Below are 23,588 nucleotides of genomic sequence, written 5' to 3'. Positions count from 1 at the left end.
GCTGTGAGCTCCTCCTCTGTGAACATACAGTAAAGCAAGGCCCTTGCAAGCTTTCCTGGTCCACCATGGCAGGATAACCAAGCTGTGCCAGGATAACCTCCTCAATGCACACTCCTCCAAACTATGTGAACCTGCACGATCCAGTAAATGTTAGCAAGGCAGTTTTAATCCTTTTAAGCACATTTACACAACAGCCACACTGCAAATAAATCACAACACTAGTGCCTGTTGCAGATCTAGAATGCTAATCTTACTAGACCAGTTTCATAGCTTCTTATGCTGTTTGGATGCCACATGTTTAAGAAAAACAAGGATTTATCCAGCACAAAAAAAAAAAAATAGTAACTAAAGTAACCAGAACAACCTGGATTATTTAATGCCATTAGCATTCTTCGGATATTTCACATACTTTCGGGTGTCTGTCTGTAACCATTTTCCTGCCCATTTTCGTCACTGGTGGGAATCCATGGTCTAAAGGGTAGAGTATCAGGCTGCTATGTTTAGGGAATTAAGTTCATAATAAAGCATAGGACCAGCTTAGGTCACTGAGCACGTGACCCTGGGTATGCGCCACTCTTCAATGAACCTCTTTGACGTCATCTGGGGCAACTGCTGCTGCATGTGTTGGCAAGCAGCAATAGGACCTCGAAGAGGAAGATGACTGTCGATGTTAATGTGATTACCACTACACATAAGATTCGCTCGCTGTGCTCCAGAATCTGCAAGATTCCACTCTGCTGTATGAAACGTACATAAGCCACAGAGACAGCGCACGCCAACCACCACCTCATAAATTAAATTAATCGACTCTCAAAGCACAGGCCGCATAAGATCACAAGCGGACTCAGAGGTTAGTGGACTAACACAACTTTGAGAAGCAGCCATCAACTTGCAATCAGTCCATGTCCATGTCAGGGACCTAAAGAGACACTCGGTCGTTTCCTCAATGCGTGTCATCCTGCCCTCACAAAATGTATCATAATTCTGTCTTGTCTCGTTAGTTCCACCATCATAAGAATGCTTATCATGTACTACCACTAATTACAATTATAAGTAGACACCTCTATCTACTATGTTTACTAAACCTTTATGAAGAATACTTTGAGCACAAATTTTTGCAGCGATAATGAATACTACAGCTTAAAGAATCGATAATGAATGCTACAGCTTAAAGAATTGAGCACTAAAGAGAAATTTAATAAATTAAATTCTGGGGTTTTACGCGCCAAAACCCGCAATCTGATTTTGAGGCACGTCATAGTGGGGAACTCGATTTTGACCACCTGCAGTTGAACGATACATGGGTAGTTTTGCATTTCACCTTGATCAAAATGTGGTGATTTGATCCCGTGACCTCATGCTTAGCAGAGCAATGCCAAAGCCACTTAGCAGCCACGGCAAGTGAACACAAGAGAAAATAAATGCCAAAGCCACTTAGCAACCACGGCAAGTGAACACAAGAGAAAATAATTTCAGACTTATTTGTAAATGACCTTCCTACTATACAAAACGATTCACTCATACCATGACAAGAGGCTGAGAAAATTGTGGAAGAGGCAAGAGAAGATTGGTGGCACTGCTGCCTTGAAGTTTCCGCACCAGCTTGCTGTGACTTCATGAATTTTGATGGTGTCTGCTCAGGTGTAGCTAATTTTATTGTGATAGCAATTATATGGTCACTCCAGACGCATTTTTGCCGTCGCCGTGATGTTCCATATAATGTATAAGGGCGATAACACCGTCGCCGCGCATCGCATGCTGTATGCGCAAGTGAAAGCACGCGAGGGAAGCCAGCGATCGCGGCTCAATCTGGCGCGCGCGAACGAAGAAAGCGGAGAGCAAACGCGCCATGTTCCGTCGCGCGAAAAAGCCGTGGGGGGATGAGAGAGGGCGGCGGCTTTGTACTCCGGCAGCTGTCGGGCAGCAACTGCACATTTCGCGACCGTAATACGGTCGCGAAAATTTCCGTAATACGTGCGAGTACGTCGTAGAGAACGGAACGAACACAACCGAAAGAAAAAAAAAGCTCGGTTATCATCCTCTTTCTCGAAGAAGAAAGAAAAAACGGGCTAACGCCGCAGCAAGACTTCGCATAGTCAAGCCGCACAACGTTTATAGATCTGTAATCGTTGATGCCGCATGCTTGGACCAAGCGCTGTACAGAACAAAAATATCTTTAACCCAGCACCTACCACTGCTTAGTATGCTCGCGCAGTTCGTAAACTGACGCTTTGCTGGACTAGTTCACACTGTAAGGTACGCTGTTATTACTAACCAAAACTATTTTATTCCTGGGTGAAAACCTCATCCACCGAACCAAGAAGTCACGCAATGTAATCTGCAGCTAACAGTTTGAACGCTACTCAAAGTATAACAGAACAGCTCCTATCGTAGCAGAACGGTATCCACACTGTTACGATCGTCGTATATGTTTCATTGCTCTTAAACCACAGCGTACAACTAGAGGATAAAACTGCAACAAGGTCACATTAGCGAATGTAACATTCAGAAGTACACAATTGATCTCCGAGGTTGATTGTAGGCTCAAACATGCGCGCACACATCGCGCTGCGTGCTTCGTCCGCCTCAACGCCAGCAGAAAGTCCGGCCATACCGTTAAACCACTTCAGTACGTCTCACAGAACCGTTTTCCGCATATAAGGCACCACGTCATACTAAATAGACCGCGCGAACGCGAGAACAAACACCCGAAACCAACGTCGAGCGTATACACCTGCCACGCAAAGGGAGCGCTTCGCCCAAGCCAGCAAGTGGTCCTGGCTGATCTCTTTTGGCTCAGGGCAGGCCACAGATGTCAACGCCACAGATGTTGAAAGCATGAAAAGAAAAGAAAGTAAGGCGTAGAACTAGGGAGAGAAAGAACATAAAACACAGTTTTGTCACAGTTTGTGAATCCGTCTGGTTGGTCCGTTTCGTTGTATTCTAGGCTCGTGCCGACTGCTCATAGATGGCGCCACTGCGCAGCAATATGGAGGCGCCAACGATAAAAACGAAGTATACAGATTCAGCAAGCGGGGACACTCGCTAACAGTACAGTGGCTAGAATCCCATTCTAGCCATTCTAGCCACTGTACTAACAGGGAACAAGTCGCGCATAGTGCTCGCCCCATCCATTAGCTGACGCAAGCATCGAAAAAAAGAAATGCGAAAGGAACTTACAGACAACGCTTTAACTTTTTTTATTCTTTCCCGCTACAACTAAAACGTTCTGCGTATGAATGAACTTATACTTTGCGACTTGTTTTTCTTGCGTCACCTAGCAACAAGCTAACGGCACGCCGGACGAGCCAGATCATGCGCACAAACCTCGTCATGCATCGTCATGCGCCAGACACGCCACAGAAGCGAGCGAGGCCGGCAGTGCACCTTATTCTATGCAGTGCATGCGAACGTTCGCCTGTTCGGCGACCCGTTTTTTTTTTTTATTTATTTATTTTTTTTTGTAGACGTGGCCTGGTTTGTTGGGCTCTTGGTGCGGCGTAATCTTGCGTTCTGCTCTTCGACACGGCACCACTGCACTAGTAGACTACGGCAAGGTGAGAAATTTTGTTTGCCATTCTGCGAAGGACTTCAAGCATTTAGGCTTACTGCACGAAACCGAAACGTGGCGCATTTAGCGAAAAACGGCTCGGCCGTCCGGGCATAGTCAATTTGAGTTATTGACTCGTACTGGGAGGCCTTTGCGACGCTTTCTATGCGTCCCAACATTACTGTAACTTATTTCGGTAGTTTTTGGGCACGCTCTCCGCACCCGGCATTGTGACGCAGTTAGCAAAAAGCACTCGGCCGTGTGACGCAGTTAGTTTCGCGTGTACTGAATCTTACTGAGACAAGTTCATGACGCTTTCTCTCACCTCAACGTTATTTTAATTAATTTCGTAACTTTTTTGGGATACTTTTGAAGTATGGTGGCAGCACCCGGCGTCGTGAGGCAGCGAAAAGCAGCTCGGCCTGTTGCGCATTTTAGTCTACTGAATCTTACTGGGACAAGTTCGTGACGTGTTCTCTGACCCCAATAGTATTGCAATAAATTTCGTTACTTCTTGGGGATACTTTTGAGGCACGCTTGCCACACATGGCGTTGTGACGCAGTTTCGCGTGTAATGAATCTGTTAGTTACGCTTCCTCTGATGCCCAATGTTATCGTAACTCATTTTTTATAATGAAAGACTAAAGCTTCGTGATCATGGTGCCAATATTTATGAGTACTGTGTTAATTATAACGATTCTAATTGTTTAAATCTATGTTGGTGTTTTGCAGTCTCTTATTGCACTCTTGAGTATAAGGTAACCAATTAATTAGTGTTGTATCAAGCCCTTGTTGTACATGTAGCTTTATAATACATGTGTATTTTTTTTGTCTGTTACATTTGCTTGCAACAGTGCAGCAAGGGGCTCTACGTCAAAGAAATTTAGGAGGACTGTCCGACGACAGCAGTCTAAGGTAGCAAGCTGCCAGCTGACCACACAGTTGCGGAAGGCCCAGTGCAAGCTACAGCCATCCATTTCAAAGGCACTAGGCATTATGCATCAGTGTTTGACAGAGGAGGCTTTTAAACTTCTGTGTACATGCAGTTGCAGCAGAGCGGCAATGGCAAGCGGTTCCCTGTCTGGCTCAAGAAGTTTGGTTTTCATTTGAACTTTCGTGGACAACAAGTGTACTGTTTTTTTTACACCTATTTTCTCTCTGCTTACACAGCATTCTCCGAGACTGTGGTTGTGTAATGTTAGAATGTCACCAAGCATTATTCCCAGAATTATCAAGAGTATTTCAGCTCGCACTCGCACATGGAAAAGACGCGATCGAGCGTGCACCCTCGTGTTTGGTTAAATAGCTTTTAAAAAAACTTACGATGCAGGTCAAGCTATGTCCATGATGCTATGACGATGGCATGGAACGGTCGTCGAGTATTGCTTACATGGTTTTGCTTCTGTCTGGCATTTCTAAGAGGTGGGTTCAGCCACTCACGTTTACAATAGGACACGTACTGACATTGGCAAGTGTTATGTTTAAGTTGCTCATCTCGATTACTGAGCAACTTAATGCCACCAGAATTATTGTCAAAGTAGTAATTTGTGACTAAGGTACGTCAAATGTCTAGTCAAATGTGCGCCTAGCTCAGCAAGTGGGCACCACTATTAAACCGTTTCTTGAAGTTCTAGGTGAGCGAGTCTACATTATCTTTGATGTGCCTCATCTGATTAAAAATGCAACAGTATCCAAGCTCATAAGTTACTCATTGGGAACGAGGTTGTGAATTGGTTGCACATTGAATGCCTCTACAAATCCATGCATGAATTAAGATTGGCTCCAAAGCTAACAGAGCAGCAGTCTACCAGAAGTCATTTTCATAAAGTTCAGTAGAGCTGCACAAGTGCAGAGTTTATCAGCATTGCAATTATGGTATAAGGTTATGTAAATGAGGTTGCTTCAGCGAATTTTTGTGAGCATATGGGTAAGCTGTTCAACAGCTCCAGCCTCCAAAGAAATGTTCAAAATGCAGATGTGCAATTAAAAAGGGCCACAATGAATTACTAATTAAATTTCTTCTGCTTCTGCTCCAGTGGATTGCATCTTGGAAATTTTCTGGCAAACGTCAGCCACGAACAGTCGTTGGCTGGCAGATCACAATTCGGGTAGTCATCCATTTGGGAAAGATCTCTAAATTACAACTTCACCTACCACTAACTCGTCGGCTCCAGCAGGATCCACTAGAGAACATGTTTGGGCACATTAGATGGAAACAAGGGTATAATACTAACCCAAATGTCTCAATTCTGGTTTTAAGCATATTTGCATTTGGAAAGCATTCTAACCCTGAGCAGGCAAATGTAGAAGATGATAGATCTGAACTCCTTTCCAAAGTGTTGCCATTCTCTCTGAATAGCACATCTCTGGTCGACGTAGCCGAATTGAATAGGCCTGATGACTTTGTCCCTTGAAGACATTTCAGAACTTGCAGCAGACATTCAGTCCTATATTAGCAATGAATCTTATTATGTGGCAGGCCTTTTGGTGAAAGTGTTTCTTGCATTTGTCGAACAGTGTACTTGCCAACAGTTGTTGCAAGGTGTAAACTCTGAGTGGTGAACACCATTATTTTACAATGCTAAAAGCTTATCACATACCGAGCGAACTGTTTGGGAATCTAACTGTGCCATCGCAGTGGGTTTTTGCTTTTGTTCAAGAACTCTAGACCCACTTCCTTGCCATGATTGAGGCTACAGCACATCTTGCGAGTGTCTGATGTTTAGAGTCAGTGTCTCGCATTAGGGACATGGAATTTTGTTCCATTGAATGCCAGCAGAAGTTGGTGAAAATATATTGCCAGATACGTTTGTGTTGTCATGTCCGATTTGGGAATCGTAATTTAGATAGTTTGGCTTCACTCATCTGTTTCTGGCATGCAGCTTGAAAAAAAGTTAATGCAGAACTTCCTTTAAACCATTGAACATGTAATTGCCGCTTTGGGTCTGCTACTGGTCCCTTGTTCACAATGAATATCAATTCGGCAGGGTCCAACTATTTATGCATTTCCAGTGTGTGGTGGTGGTAGTGGTGGAGGGGGGGCGTTGGGGTATGCCACTAAACCAATATGCCATTTAAAAGGATCAAAATGAATTAAAGGGCCCCTGAAACTGTTCGAACAAATTTTGTAAACGCGTAGGGTACAGCTTAAGTAGAACATTCGCACCACAATTTAAGTGAAGCGTTACATATTAATGGAGCTACAAGCGATTAGAAGCTACCCTCCTCTCTAGCCATGCTTTTCCTCCTCAACTCGTTCACCGAGCGAGTGGGGCTAAGCTCCGCCTTCACTGGTTCAGCGTCACGATGCGACGTCACATCGTCCACTTGCGGTTGTTTTGGAGCCTGCCCGCGCGAGACCGCTCCGCTAGCCGCTTGGCCGTCGACCCCAAGCGAGAGCTATCGAAGCAGCGTGCGTTGCGAGCATTTTGTCGTAGCGCCGAACGTGTCTTGTATTCCGGTAACCACAGGCAAGCTGGTCATTTCGGCAAATGACTGTAGGCATAAACTCAAGCTGATGAAGGAACTTTAGCGTAGACGTACATGAGCGGCCTGATCAGTCTGCACGGTCCATACACTTGTTGGTGCAGCGCTTAACCAGCCAAACAAAGCGCTAATATTGCTCTAGCCAAGTGTAAAACATTTTAAACATTTATAAAAACGTGTTCATGATTACACTCCTGCGAAAAATACACACCAGCAGCAAAGAAGAATACACTTCGTTGCTGCTACTGTGTATGGTTGAGCTCTGTGCCACCAGGTGGCTGCACCGTGCAGACCATTCGCATTTGCCCTTCTGCTCATCTCATGGCTCATCCCGTTACGGCAAAGTCAAGCGGCCAGACTGTCCCCTTGCGCTTGCGTTTTCCCTAATACCGGACTCGGGAAACGCTATTGCGTTGGTAATCTTCCAGTGTAAAGTGACGGCCACAAACGCGCAAATCCTGGCGCCGATCGGATAGCGGCAGTCCGATGCGCAGCAGCCAGTTCGCTCGTACGCTGCCTTGCAGAGGGACACGATGTCGCAGCTTGACATATTGCCAGTCGCTACGTTTGCAGTCCACAAGGCAACAAAGTCGAATCGTAGTGCTCGCGAAAAGACTGAGACAGACTCTGACCGCGGAGCTCTCTTCAAAATGGAGTACATTGTAACACAAGCAGACGACACATGCTGTGTGCCGGAAGTGCTTAAGTGTACTGAAAAATTATTCTTGTGCATTCTCTTTACGTTACTTTCTTTTCATAAAAACAAATTAACTAACATTCCAACTATTACGAAGATCATTTGTTTACCATAAAGTTGGAAAAATTATCGATCACGCGCCCTTGTCAGCCAATCGGATAGCTCGCCCCACTGACGTCGTATGGGTGATTTCTGTCATATGGGTAGGGGCGGCTTAAAATTCCGCCGAGCAGTGCGCTGCGATCGGCAGCGATGTGCATATTTAAAACCTTATAACAAATTACACGCTTTACGCGGAGCACTTAGATGTGTCAATTAATGATCAGAAGGACCTACTCTAACGACTCAATACGTTTGTAGAAAATCGTCAAAAGCATTTCAGGGTCCCTTTAAATTCAAAATCAGCTTCTGTTGTTTAAGTTGAAGTTTTCTGGTAGGCATCAGCCACGAACAGTCACTGGGTGTGAGATCACGATTCAGGTAGTTCTCCATGTTTGGGAAGATCTTTCAACAAATTAGTTTCTTCTACTTGCTAACTCGTCTGCTCCTGCAGGATCCCTTGGAGAACATGTTTGGGCACATTAGGCAGAAGCAAGGATGTAGAACCAACACAAATGTCACTAAATTCATTTCTGGTTTGAAGCAGATTTGCGTTCAAAAAGCCTTTAAACTCTTTGAGCAAGGTAATGTAGAAGATGTCTCTGCACTACTTCGGAAAGTGTTAATTGCTATTCATTGTGAACACTGCATCTGTTTGACGTAGTAGAATCTATTAAGCCTGAGGACTTTTCATCTCTTGAAGACATTACGGAACTTGCCACCGATATACAATCCCATATAATTGATGAATTCACTGCTTATTACATGGTAGGCTTTTTGACAAGTCTTTCTTGCAAAGTCTGTCAAAGGTTGTACTTGTTGATGCTTGTTGCAAGGTAACGGAAACACACAGAGTGGTGCACACCAATATTTTGCCATGCTAAAGGCATATCATGTACCATGCAAATGGTTTGGAAATCTGACTGTACCATCACAAAGGGTATTTGCTTTTGTTCATAAACTCGAGACCCGCTTCCTTGCCATGATTGAGGCTACTGCACATCTTTCGAGTGTCTGATGTTTTTGAGTCTGTGTGTCTCGCATTGGGTACATGGAATTTTTTTCCATTGAATGTTGGCAGAGGTTTGTGAAAATGTGTTGCTGTGTCTGATTTGCGAGCTGTAATTTAGATAAAAGTTCAGTTTCACTCATCTGTTTCTGGCGTGCAGCTTTAAAAAAAAGCAGGACTTCGTTTAAACTAATTGCCGTTTATCTTATAATTGCTGTTTCAAGTCTGTTACTGCTCCCTTGTTCACATTGAATAGCAATTCGGCAGGGTCCTACTATTTATGCATTACAGCTGTGTGGTGGTGGTTCCCTCCTGAGGTGCAACACAGCACCTCTGGGGGAAGAAGGGGGGCAATGAGGTCCTTCAAAATGCTATTCATTGCAACCAAGGCACCTGCAGCAGATTTAAAACAACTGTTTTCTTTTTACCTTCACCTAGTGCCTAAGTAGGAGGAGGTACAAGTACGAAGCAGTCTCTGGAAGGTTACTCAGCCTCTGTCCGGTTTAAACGGTTTAGTGCCTTCATTAATTTTTTTGCACGTGACAGAGCCGATATGAAGGGGCTGGGTAAGGATGTATATGCAAAGCACTGCGGTGGTCTCTGGAAGACTATGTGCTGACAAGCGGATACATAATGTTACAAGTATACGTGGTTGATAAAGGGAAAATCAGACATCCAACCGTTCGTAGCAATTGCTACAAAGGAAACCCATACAGGTTCCTCGAAAGAAAAGCCTCAGAGTTGAAGAAAAATTCGTCCTGGTCCTTTGTAGCAATTGCTACGAACGGATGAATGTCTGATTTTCCCTTTATCAATTACTTCTCTCTCTCCACCTTGCGGGTTTCCGCAGAACTACTACGTCAAACACTTGCCTTTGCTTCGTGTGTTGTCGACAAATTCGACTTCGCCCTGCAATCTGCTAGCCGCCTGGTTAGCTCAGATGGTAGAGCGGCTGCCCCGGAAAGGCGGTGGTCCCGGGTTCGTGTCCCAGACCAGGACGAATTTTTCTTCAACTCTGAGGCTTTTCTTTCGAGGAACCCGTATGGGTTTCCTTTGTAGCAATTGCTACGAAAGGGTGGATGTCTGATTTTCCCTTTATCAATTACTTCTCTCCACCTTGCGGGTTTCCGCAGAACTACTACGTCAAGTATACGTGGGAGTGCACGTGTGTTTGGGGGGGGGGGGGGGTAGTTAAGGAATGGGGGGATGGGTACAGATTTAAAGGGACACTAAAGGCTAATACAAAGTTGGCGTGGACTGTTTAAACACCATCCCATAAACCTCGCGACGCTTGCTTCATGCCAAGACTTGGTTTACGAGAACATTGCATCTGAAGGGTCCGAATGCCTTTTACGAAGTTCAAATCTCCCGTAGAGTGGCGACGTTGTACATGCCATCACCACCCTTTGCTGCCTGCCGTCGGTGAGTAAAATGGCACCCGACAAATGGTGGTACCGAGTCAAGACGGAGCTAGAAGGAAGTAATATCTGGTTTAATCTCTCATGCAAACAGGTGGGTACAGTAGTAAGCAGCAGCACCCAGGTTTATTTTATGCAGACGACATTGTGTTGCTAGCTAACAAACAAAGTGATTTGCAACGTCTGGCTAATGTCTGTGGACAGGAAGACAACAATTTAGGTTTTAAATTTACTGTTAGAAAATCAGGTGTTATGGTATTCAGTGAAAACAGTGAACAGACAGTGGAGATACAGGGCCAGGAAATACCTCGGGTAACAGAATATAAATACCTTGGTATATGGATAAATGAAGGCAATAGATATATGGCAACACCGGAAAAAATAACAGTGAAGGGGAAGAGAAATGCAGCCATAATGAAGCACGGAGCGCTATGGGGATGCAATAGGTATGAGGTCCTTCGAGGTATGTGGAAAGGTGTAATGGTTCCAGGACTTACTTTTGGAAATGCGGTTGTTTGCTTTAAATCGGGTACAATCGGGACTCGACGGGTCGCCTCGCATTGGGCGCTCAAGGGAAAACTACAAATGAAGCTATGCAGGGTGACATGGGCTGGACTAGTTTTGAAGTGAGGAAAGCTCTCAGTAAAATTGAGTATGAAGGACGGCTGAGGAATATGGAAGAAAGTAAATGGGCTGGGAGAGTGTTCAGGTATCCGTACAGGAAAAACATTCACAGTGGAGGACAAGAACTAGGAAGCTTACCAGCAAGTATTTGCCTTTAGTGTCCCTTTAAGTGCAAAGCAATGCAATTAAATGGACCTCACAAGTTATAGGTTGTAAACGCAGGAGTAGTAGCAGTCATGAAATGTCAAATATTCTGAAACAAACGCAGCCTTGTGCCGTCAGTGGCACAAGTCTACTCGCAAATGTCCACTCATGTAAATTTTTTTCTTGCATAAAGCATGTTTTGTGAAGTCTGCCAATCTCGACCAGGTTGTGAGTTTTCATCGCCTAATGGTGTTATTTCAGTTATTGTTGATTGCCTTGTGGTGTTTTGTCAATCTTTCAGGTTGCTTGCATTGCACAAAAGCTATCAAGTTTTGCATGTTTACGAAGTGAAACATTGTGTTTTCCCTGCAAGTTTCTGTACTGCACTCACTGCCTCAGGTTACGTCAGTATCTATCAGCTTTCTTATAATGCACCGAAGTGTGGCATGTGGCGACTGTATACTGTTTCAATGTTCTTGTATTTTAGCAAGTGAAATAAATATTCAATTGAACGGTTACCTAGCGTCTATTTTGTGGAATGGCAGTTGGACAACCGTTGTTGGACAGCTGCATTTCTGTATATTTTCATACCTTCCGAATGCTGCTTCCCGCGCTAAGCAGCATGCACACGGCGGAGCCAACATGGCGTGTACTAGCTGGCATTGACATTGAAACCCCCCAGCGCGCGCTCAAAACCGAAATTGGGAGTGTGGTTAAAAGTTAATCCCATCCACTTGGTGCATCACAGTCGATTCGGCCACTGGGCTCTAGGGAGTGTCCGCTCTTGTTAAAATTAGGGTGCACTAGAATACGGCTGAGTGGAACGAGTGGCTGGGGCAGCGCATGCTTTGTAGTGAGGCGCGCGATGACAAAAAATACTGTGGCAGTACTACGATTGAAGTGGATTGGGCCGCGTCTAAGTCATGCTGCTGGTTATTCTGCTTGGCAGGGTTGTTCGTACTGCTTCGCACGCTGCTGTTTACGATCAGACCGCTCAAATGGTGTTTATAATTGGATACAGCATGTATTTATGCCTCTGGAATAGATGCCTTTCTTTCTCTTTATTTCACTTCATTTATTTCTAATGCTACTCGGTGACTGTGCATGCATTGTGGCTGCAGTGTCGGCTTTCATTCTATTGTGTTATTGTATGGTTCCCTTTGGACAACATATTTTTCTTGTTCTTCGAGCAGTATGTATCTCTCATATGTATTTTTGCGCATAGTTTTTTTATCAGTAGGTCTTGCGAAATGCAGACAGAAGAAACGTTAGCTTCCTGCTTGGCGCTTCAAACATATCAGCCCCATCCGGCGCCCTGTACTCAGCCTTACGGGAAGCTTTATTATAGAAAAAACTTCCGTGCAACATTCCATTCTTGTTTCAGTCTTCCTCGCATAACAGAACGCGGAGATCTAATTGGCACGTGTTCTTTTATTGCGGCCGGCACTCGGTGGCCGAAAACAGTTTTAGGTAGCTATTATATATGCTAATCTTTGGCGCATGCTTAAGTCCATGCTTAACAAGAACAAAAGAAAACTCTGTGCCCTTCCACTCTATGAAGAAGGATGACCAGCGCAGCTGTGTATGTGGGCCCTGAAATGGCCTACTCCGCCGCAGGCTGGCCTGGCATTGTACTATCTTCGGAAAACAAGAAAAAAAAAAGGGTTGCTGCATCCTTTGGCTTTTTTCTAGGGGTGTAAACGAAAGAAATTATTCTCAAGTCTGATTTCTGAGAAAAACGTTACATTTCATACCTAAATGTAATGCTGTTCCCGACTGTACGTCCGCTCAACTAAGCAGCTTCTGCATTATAAACGGCTGCTTTCAGTTATCCGGTGCACTATCATGAGGACAATAATGAAGCAATTAAAGGAATGGCATGCCTCACATACACGTAGAGATATTTGTAGATCTGCCGTGTTCATTAAAGAAAAGTGTGGTACCACATTGGGCACCCAGTTTTAATGGGTTGCAGTCTTGCAGACATTGCGAGATTGTCAAAAAAATGTTTTCCTTGCCTGAATCAAGTCTGCAGATTTACAGGCTGTCCAAAAACAGGGCGTTTATGTTGAATGACAGCTAGGAACTTGTTCAGCAGAACCGATTAGCACCTGTGCGTTAATTCCCTCAGGAACTGGTGCGCTCCTTCACAACAGCCAGGATTCTGCTGCAGCATAATCATGCGGAATAAGAGTCCTCACTTGCATCGGCCCCTCACCTTCGAGATTTCAAGAATGCTGTTATTACATTTGAACTCAAATGGCTATTCAATAATTAATAGAGAATTCTGAAGTCGAATACGATCTGAATGACAAATACCATTCGATTAGACTATATGTTTCTGCTTCATTTCGCCTGCTGCCACTTGGAAGGAGACACAGAGATTAGTTTGGTAAAGACTTCTCGGTCTCCCCGATTCAGTCTGAGTACATCGGCAATATCTTGTCCCTAACACTGTTGTTCAAATTAACGTCCAATAATTGCCTTGGTTCCTTTTCTCGGAAAGTCTATTGGTTCACCTAGGGCTTGTGCAGCTTTTAAAAGAAACACGCTTATTCCGTGTCTGGAGTCCTCACTTCTTCAACCAGTGCAGTTAGAATATTTGATAATTTTTCTCTTGCATATATTTTGTGGATATCTATGTCTATGTACCCTTATATTTACCTAGAAGTGCATTGGTCATGTGCATCTCATCGCGCCACGCAGTTAATAAACCTGGTTTATTTCCCTGTATGTTCTCTTTGATCATGGGCCCTGATCAATATTCCACCAACAAGAAGCATGCGTAAAATGACACAATATCAATAAAACGATTTTACGTAGCTTCATGTTGCAGATGGACAGCTTCTGTGGCAAAAATAATGTTACTTTTAGGAAACAGTGTTAAAAATTGCAGTTCACCTGGCTAAAACTCCTATTGATAGTGGCCGACAAGAGTCATCGGTGCACTAAAACAAGTAAAACCATTAAAAAATTGTACTGCACAGACTTTTTGCAAGAAAAACTGGGCGCACTCGCTAGCAGCACCGTTTCACAATTTTTCCACATGCGGTGCCTCAGCGAGATAGCGCCGTTCAGCCCACTCGACCACTGTCTAGGACACTACTTGAAACGTCTATGATCGCAGCTCGATCTCGCGTGCCATATATGGAGGAAAGCAGGGAGGGAGGTGGGGCGGCTTCGACTTTGCCAAGGAGATTCATGCTGAGCTGGCTATGGTATATTTTGACAGGCACTGCACACCGTCCAGCGCGGCACCAATATTTTTTGGAATTTGGCCCTTGATATGCAGAAGCCCCAATCACTGCTCGTTCTTCAACTTTCTCAATGGACACTGCTGTTCTTGGTTTGACGTATCTAGCGTTGCAATGCAGCACGACATAAGACATAGTACATTTATTCCGCTAAAACTAGAATGGTGCGCACTCATGTTGACCCCAAACATTGGCGTAGCCAAGGGGGGTCGGGGTCGAAACCCACCCCTAAATTTTTTGACGAAATGCTCTTCCCCAAGGAACAGTTTCAGGAGGTGGGCTCCAAAAGAGCGACACGGATGAAAGTAAAGTCTGAAGGGCGCGGAGGGGGTTGTCATGTCACCGTATCTAGAACTTAAGTTTATCCGGTTTGCCCACAACCGCTGTCGTGTCTAGTAGTAGCGTTTCCTTACCTTTTCCCTATCCCCCCTTCCCCTTTGTATGGGAACTGCGAGCAAAGAGAGGCTGTTACACTCCTTTCGCGACTCCGTCGGTTCTACCCATTCTCTGCCTCCTCTCCTCCCTCTTATCTACCATTCTATCTAGCTTCCCTCTGGACTTGGGTATAGTAGAAAGGCAAGCCCTGTAATTTCTGCAGTGATATTGCAGGGGCTCAGGGATATTTACAGCTGCCGAGGCTAATGTGGCAATCCACGCCCAAGGAGCTCCAGAGGGCATTGTGCATATTCAACGCGGTGCAAAGGTCCAAACGAGTTTCTTGCGTCTTTCCTCTCTGCCATGCTCCTTCCATGTATATACACGCTCTGAACCACCCCCAACGACGGTAAACTTTCGAGAAGAAAAAAATAAAGGAACAAGCTTCGCTTTAAAGGAACTCTGATTTGCGCACGGCGAAATATATCAAGGATGGGGGTACTGGACCAGGGAAGCTAAGAAACTGCCACAACAAACAAGTGGGAGGGTAAGTAGGAGAATGGCCTCGAAGTCTACGCAAAAACATACTATAGGAATGTTTGCGGCCGCCGCACCGTTCAACAAACCAGTGAATGTTGAGTGTGACAGTGACTAACGGAAAATAATGTCAAGAAGGGGAGTGGAGTGATGGATACGAGGAGGGGGGGGGGCGGCACACAAAAGGCGTCAAGAAAGAAGTTTGCAGATAATTATGGACATAGGGAGAGCGTCTCATCACTGCCCCATCACTCAACATCAGGCAGCCGTGGCCAATCACCTAGCTGGGGCTCACCTACCACGTGGTAACGCGTGCTGCTTGCTCTGCAGAGAGTCCATCATAACTTTTTATAAATGTCTCGGCAATTTTCAGAATAGACAAGTGTCAGGGGACACGACGCTTTCAAATCTCTTGGAGATACTGATTCTTATTTTACTGCGAACAACAGATGCCATAATTTTCACAAAGGCTTCTAAACAGCAAGCAGCCCTGCTTCAGACTGCCTGCCTCATCACTTCCCGAGTGTGATCAAATAACAATACGAGTCGCGTGATGACTACAATAGCATGATTGCAAGTTACTTCCAAACATGTCAGACAGTAAGTCACCAAAGTGAGTGAAACTTGCATGATATGATACTATCTAAGTTTTAGCGCAAAGGTTCATTCGTTTATTTTTAAATCTAGAATAATATAGCATGCCCACAACGCCGAAAGTGCGACTGAATGATCGGCAACTTGCAAAATAGTGCCCGCCTTCTCCCGTACGTAGCCATGGCCGCACCATGCACTAGAAAGTCTGGCTGGAAAACAATGGTGATCTCCACTGTTACCTGGGCTGCAACAAGTTTAGCCTGCAAACGAGAAGACACACGATAGTGCGCTGTCTTGTTTTTGTATGGCCCCGTTTTTAGCACTGTTCGTTTTTCCAAGTCGTACGAGCTAGGTCATTGACATACATTATATAAATGCATCTATTCCTAAAGAAATTTTTTGATATCATTTTTAAAAGTAGCAAGGATGATAGCGTAATTTGATGCGAAGTGGCTGCAAAACGTGCATCCTCGTTGTTAAAGCATTCTTGTCCAGGGAGTTTCTTTTCGTGGTGTACTAATAAAAAGAGAGAGGAAGAGGTTGAAAGAGCGGTAGTTGTCGGCAGAACCCCCCCCCCCCCCCCCTGTAATAAATTTTTAGCTATGCCACTGACCCCTAATGTGTACACCTGTTCCTAGTTCATGGCACTGATAATACCAAGTTTTTGAATGCCCCTCGTAAATCAGGCATCTACTCTAAAAAGGTTCATTCTATGTTTAATTTTTTCACAAGTGACACCGAAGTCTACTTACTCCCAGCCCCGTCGCAGTTGCAAAGTCTCTCAGCTGAGTGATTAAAGTCACCATGTCTGCTACCGAAGGCACTGTGCACCAATTGATCAATGGAGGGAATGCTTGCGGTTGCATCAGCAATGTTTTTCTTCTGCTCCCTGCAACACATTCTCATAGCATCACTGCATTTGATCATGGTGACGCTAGACAATGAATGGCCAAGGACTTCACCTTTCGCGTTCCGGTTATGGTGTCTCCCGACTCGTTCTGAATCTGAAAACAGATGTCAGTATTAAAATGGGAAGCCAAGATGCGCCAAAAGTAACAATCAAAAGAACTACATGGACCGTTACGCTGGCATAAATAGACGGGTATAAATAGCTGATTGAAAACATTAAAGTATACCTGCTTTTGCCACTGGCATGTGAAGTGGGCAAATAGTTTATTTCTAATACCTCTCCTAACTTTATAAATTATTTCTGCTCATCTACTTAACTGTTGTGGCCACATCTTAACGGCAGCTCCTTCATGTAAAATGACCATGCTGCATTTTTTACTCCCCATCTAGCTGCTGCTACTGACGTTTCGCTTGCTCTCAAAGAAAGCATTTCATAGAACTGTTCTACCGACAAAGCATTCTTCCAAGCTTGTGGCAAAGCGTCATTTAGTTCACAAGGATGCGCTCCCCTTTCACTCTGTTCTCTCTATAGCGTGCGAATTCCGAGAAAAAAAAATAGCATTTTGACATATCTACTTCTATGGTCACAAAAAAAATTGCTAATTTTTGACGTGTATGTTGTCGTCGATAACGCATATATACCGCCTGGAAGCACAGCTGTATGACACGGCAGATATATATGCCCAGGCATCTCGTTCCCTTAATGATTTTAGAACTTCGTTAAATCAATAAGTTACTGAAGTGCCAAAAGATGAAATTTCACATGGTTACATTATTTTGACTGGTATATCCCAATAAAGTAAAACCCGGAATGCCATTGAATCGGATGCTGGGAATCCAGGCCAGTGGATCTGAGTCGCGTTCGCCAGCGCTGCCAGCTTTTTTTTTTCTTTTCGCCTCGCTGTTTTGCACACATCATGCATTTCGAGAAAGCCGCCGTATCAGCTGGAAAAAAAAAAGAAAAGTGGAACGCGGGCGAAATGGTGGAAAACAAAACACGTGATTGGCAAGATGTATAACCTGATGATGTTGCAGCATTCGGTAGCACCACCCCTATTTTATCTCGCCTATCGAATCGCACATACACCCTTGAAATTCTTTATTATCGCGCCACAGCCTCCTATATGTTTTCTGATCGCGCGAGTGTCGACCGAATGGCGTGTCAGCTGCCCTGCAGCCCAACGCGGGGGCACTCGATCCTGAAGCGAACAGCGCAGCAGAATACATTTCTGCCGATCCCACCGCCCGGTGGGATAGGCAGGTCTGCTGACACGCCATGTACTGCCGTGATGCCGTCAGCACACTTAAGCTCCGCAGCGGGGCCTGGGCCGGCTTGGACAAAGCTTTAGGCTTGGACTCACGCCAGCGCCACGAAGTGTTCGGCGCTGTTGTCGAGATAATATATCGGTGTTTGCAGCGGCTGAAAATATCATCATCAGCATTTTTTTATGTCCACTGCAGGACGAAGGCCTCTCATGGCCTCTCCCTGCGATTTCCAAGTACCCCTGTGATGCGCCAGCGGATTCCAACCTTGCGCATGCTCACCCCACCTAGTTTTCTGCCGCCCTCGACTGCGCTTCCTTTCTCTTCGCACCCATTCTGTAACTCTAATGGTCCACTGGTCATCCGTTCTACGCATTACATGGCCTGCCCATCTCCCTTTTTTCTCTTAATGTCAATTAGAATATCGGCTATTCCCGTTTGCTCTTTGAATCACACCGCTCTATTTCGGTTTCCCTTGTGGTTACGCCTATCATTCTTCGTTCCATCGCTCTTTGCGCGGTCCTTAACTTACTCTCGAGCGTCTTTGTCAACCTCAAAGTCTCTGCCCTATATGTCAGCACTGGTAAAATGCACTGATTGTACACCTTCTTTCTCAATGATAACGGTAAGCTTCTAGTCAGGATCTGACAATGTCTGCCAAATGTGCTCTAACCCATTTTTACTCTTCTGTAAATTTCCTTCTCATGACCGGGATCCCCTATGAGTAATTGACGTAGGTAAACCGTACACCTTCACAGACTCTAGATGCTGTCTGGCGATCCTGAACTCTTGTTCCCTTGCCCGGCTATTGATCATTATCTTTGTCTTCTGCATACAATCTTCAACCCCACTTTAATACTCTCTGTGTTAAGGTCCTCAATCATTTGTTGTAACTCGTCCCCAGTGTTAAATTTTTAAAAATTAAATTATGGGGTTTTACGTGCCAAAACCACTTTCTGATTATGAGGCACGCCGTAGTGGGGGACTCCGGAAATTTCGACCACCTGGGGATCTTTAACGTGCACCTAAATCTAAGTACACGGGTGCTTTCGCATTTCGCCCCCATCGAAATGCGGCCGCCGTGACCAGGATTCGATCCCGCGACCTTGCGTCCCAGTGTTGCTGAACAGGACAATGTTATCTGCAAATCTAAGGTTGCCGAGATATTTGCCGTTGATTCGTACTCCTAAGCCTTCCCAGTTTAATAGCTTGAATACTTCTTCCAAGCATGCGGTGAATGGCATTGGAGAGATTGTGTCTTCTTGTCTGACCCCTTTCCTTAAAGGTATCTTTCTGCTTGTGGAGAATCAAGGTAACTGTGTGACCTTTGTAGATATTTTCGAAGATATTCACACATGCCTGCTGAACTCCTTGATTATGCAATGCCTCTGTGAACCTGTTCATTACTACGTCACGCTAGAGCGCAGCACGGTTCGACTGGTTGACTTGTCTTTTGCTGGTGTCTTAAGGCGCACTCACACTAGGCCGACCCGTCACTGATTTCGGTCTGCCGACTGTCGGCGACAGTGTTTTTTCCTTCGTGTCGGCATTCTGTCACACTGTACCGACGGCGAGCTCTCCGCCGACCGTCAGCAGATTGTCGGCATCGGTACAGTGTGACAGAGGCGCCGACACAAAGGAAAAATTATGCAAATCCCACGGCCTGTGGGAATCGATGTAAGCGAAGCTTTCCATGCTGGATGCTTTGACTGGCGATAAGCAGCGGTGATGTTGACGGCTAAACTTAATTTCTTCAATGTTTCGTATAACACGAGAGGGGTGAGTTGACGTTAAACATTACCTTGCGTGCACCGCTGCTGTTTGTCTGCGTAGTACACATAACACACAGGGAGGCATTTGCTTGAGGCGTTGCTGTGCGCCATATTTCATAACCTCCGAGAGGCTTGAAGATTGTCATTACCTCACATGGTACATCCCACTGTGGCATAAGTATTAAACTTGAATTGGATTATGGGCCTGCACGCGCCAAAACCACAATCGAATTATGAGGCACGCCGTAGTGGCGGACTCCGGATTAATTTTGACACCGTGATGTCCTTTAACGTGTCCCAAAATCTAAGTGCACGTGTGTTTTCTATTTCGCCCCCGTCGAAATGCGGCTGCCACGGTTGGGAACAAATCCGCGACCTCTAGCAATGCCATAGCCGCAAAGCTACAGCGGCGGGCACAGAAGTGTTGATTTGACGGTCGACCGCTCCCGTAGTGTCGCCTGGACCTTGCGGTGAGCTTTAATTAATGCCGCTCTGCTTCTGCATGCCCTGCGTAGTTTGTCCGCTTGACATATTCACGTATCATACGTACATACCTTGAACTTAAGCTTATCCAGTTTCCCCACAACCGCTGTCATAGGGTTTCCTTGCCTTATCAGGTCACCTGCCCCCCCCCCCCACCTTGCATTGGAACTGCCTCTTCCCTTACTCCTCTCTACAGTTCTATGTCCCCTCTGGACTCACACGTTAGTAGAAAGGGAAGGGCTGCAGTTTCTGCAATGCTCCTGAGGGGAGTCGCGGATAATTACAGCTGTCAAGAGACTAATGTGGCGACGCCTAAGGAGCTCCGAGGGCATTATGCACGTTCGACACAGTGGGGTTAAAACGAGTTTCTCGCGTCGCCTTTCCTCTCTGACTTGAACCCGCCCGCCCCACCCGACCCGACGCCGTGTGCCGGACAGCAGCAGCAGCAGCAGCAGTGGGAAAGTCGAAGGAAGAGGCAAAGAAAGCTTCGCTTTAAAAAGTGCTGTCGCCAACAGTCGACCGAAATCCGTGTCGCGTCGGCCTAGTGTGAGTGAGCCTTTACCGGCGGTTAGAGTGCGTTCACTTGACAGGTCCGTTTCGCCACGTTTCGCTCGCGGCTGCAGTGCTGCAGTCTCACGCAGCCCAGCAAACACGTTGCGGTTCGCTTATCTCGCTCGGCAAAGCGACACGGCGCGCGACAGCGAAACGGACCTGTCAAGTTAGCGCACCCTCCCCGTCGGTCATACACAAGCGAAAGCGGACCAGTCAAGTCGAGCTACGCTCTGGCTATCGTCACCCGCAGTAAACATACCGAGATCTCGACAACAGCGCCCAACACTTCGCGGCGCTGGCAGCGCTGGCGTAAGTCGAAGCCGGTGCAGACCACGCGGCGGAGCGTTCGTGTTTAGCGCATGTAGCGTGCTAACGATGGCGTGGCGCGAACGAAATACCTTTGATTACAGTACAGTTGGCATGATTTCACGTCGCACGGTTTTCCATCAAAATTGCAGAGCACGAGCGCTCATTAATATGACTAACTCAATCGGTGCTCGAACACCGTACCAAAAATCGTGACGTACAACACGTCCTGTTTTAGCTGGCGCCACATAGCTGATTTACGCCGCCACAAGGCACTGTGAAGGTAAACTAGGACAAAACTCCATGTTCAATATCACAAATCTAGTGCTGTACAAACAATTATCGCAACGGAAGGATAGTACTAAGAATGGAAACGACTATAGAGGCGCGTGGAAGGCACGAACAGGCGCTGTACGCAGTTACGCGCTTTTGTTCACAGCGTTGCAATGAACGAAAAAAGCGAATTCGAAAGTCTCACTCACCTTTGATGTGGCTGAGTCGGAGGCGATCATGGTGATTTTCGAGGCAACAAGAAACCCATAAAAAACGAGCAAGAAGCAGGAATATTCCAGCAGCGAGGCACACAACGAACGCAGAACAGGAATCTATCCAAGCCAACCAAACCGGGCGCACGAACTCCGGGCACGCATGAAAGTATCAACTGCACAAACGCGCATTCATACAAGTACACGTATACAAATACACGCTTATACCGACATGAATTATAATAATTATTAACGAATTTTGTATCATAATGTTTTTGTTTAACAATTGTTGCAATTTTCAACTGTATTAAAGTTTTGCGATTGGCTTCTTTGATGAACTATTTTCTTTATCGCAGTAACGCAGTGCACCGGCCAGAGCTAACGGAGTGGCGGGAAATGGTGCGAAAATTCAAACGTCGCAAACACCGCGCTATGTGTGCGCGCGCAGTTTTCATCGTGTGGATTAAAAAAAAAATAATGAAGTAATACGTGCAGCAACCAGCGCGAACTGAAATATTGGACAGAAAAGTTCAGAATTACCGCCGTTTGTGCTTGTCAGTTCGACATCATGACAAACCGCACACGGTCTGTCATTCCAGTCTTTAAACATTTGTGCCTGTGCTTCTGCGCTATACGATTTGTCACCGGGAAAGTATAGCAGCGCACATTGTGCTTGGTGGCCAAGCAGATTCCCAGCACATTGGCCAGCAGCCCGTGTATGTCACAGAAAAGACCTTTGCATTCATCTAAAATATGAGCACCATGTCTTAGATATTGGCCAAACTATTTTCTTTCTGTTGTGCGCTAAGGGGTAACACTAAGCAAAACGCATTCTCTAAAAGCATTATTCACCACTTTTTCAGCCGCACCCGCCGTAGTGGCTAAGGCGTTACGTTACTAGGCCCGAGTGCGGGATCTAATCCCGGCAGCGGCGGCCGCGTTTCGATGTGGGTGAAATGCAAAAATGCCCGCCGGTGTACGGCCGTGCATTGGGCACACGTTGAATTGGGTACACGTTAAAGAACCCCAGGTGGTCAAAATGAATCCGGAGCTCCTTACTAAGGCATGCCTTATTTTCAAATCGTGGGTTCGGCATGTAAAACCCCACACTTTGACTTTGTTAACTTTCTCCGCCATCTTGCCCATATTTATCATGGAGGAAAGACCGTTTCCTAGACTCTTAAAAAGTTTGAACCCGTGGGGATATATATATATGGCGTTTCACGCAACTTTAACCATAGGCATATATCTACAGGGTGGCCAGGGGTGCCCAACCGGTGGATACGGGGAGGGGGCACTGGTCCTCCCCCCCCTCTCAGAATTGGGGAGGGACAACAATATGACAACAACATTTCAATAGTCATTTTTATATGGGAGCGCACAGCGCAAAAAAAAAAAAAAAAAAAAACTACCTTTCGCGTGCCTGGTGGGTCTCCAGCGTCCTATCTCCAACCTTGCCTGCCGCTTTACTGCCCGTGATTAATAGAACGCGTACGCAAAAAGGCCCACCATAAGAATAAAAAAGAAGAAACGTCATGTATAAACTACTTCATCACATAAGTTCACGGCGCTTAACTCCAAAGTCATATATTCCTGTTATTTGGGAATAACATAACTCATAATGCATTGCGTCGCGAAAAAAATAGTTCACTGCATGATCATATACCTCGCAATAGTAAGAAATTAGGCAGGGTATTCTGGTTATAAAGAAAGGAAAAAAAAACAATAAGAATCATTCAGCCAGAAAACAACTACACAAATGTTGAGAGAAATAGACTTCCTATATACGCAATGCAATTTCACAGCTATACGTAGAGGAAATCTGTTTAACCGCTACAGCATAGGATTCTTAGCACAGCCGCTTCACCGTTTGTAGACTGATCTTGTAGGCAGGGTCAAAATAAATATTAGAATAAAAAAGACAATTTTAAGTGTATGTTGTTCTTTGCTTAGATGGAGGAAACTTCTGCACGAAATATCGATATCAGCCCAATGGAAAGCGAATGAGGAAAAAAAAAAAGAGAATGCTTA

General features: G+C 45.4%; 1 protein-coding gene and 1 long non-coding RNA gene across 4 annotated transcripts in view; both read right to left on the bottom strand.

Annotated features, from left to right (window-relative positions):
- The window catches only part of LOC142568295 (solute carrier family 22 member 6-A-like), a 101,912-nt gene that overhangs the window by 60,070 nt on the left and 18,254 nt on the right, over window positions 1-23,588 (bottom strand). The window lies entirely within an intron of this gene.
- On the bottom strand, window positions 2-21,746 carry LOC142568297 (uncharacterized). Of its 2 annotated transcripts, XR_012825414.1 has the most exons (4): window positions 21,555-21,746; window positions 16,750-16,791; window positions 16,540-16,676; window positions 2-131 (listed from the first exon to the last, which is right to left on the bottom strand). It is a non-coding gene; the product is annotated as an uncharacterized LOC142568297 (long non-coding RNA). The 2 variants fall into 2 exon arrangements; XR_012825413.1 differs by lacking the exon at window positions 16,540-16,676.

This window comes from Dermacentor variabilis, unplaced genomic scaffold, assembly GCF_050947875.1.
Source record: "Dermacentor variabilis isolate Ectoservices unplaced genomic scaffold, ASM5094787v1 scaffold_18, whole genome shotgun sequence".
Taxonomy (NCBI): domain Eukaryota; kingdom Metazoa; phylum Arthropoda; class Arachnida; order Ixodida; family Ixodidae; genus Dermacentor; species Dermacentor variabilis.
Note: the sequence above shows the minus strand (reverse complement) of the source record. Positions and strands in the feature narration are given on the sequence as shown.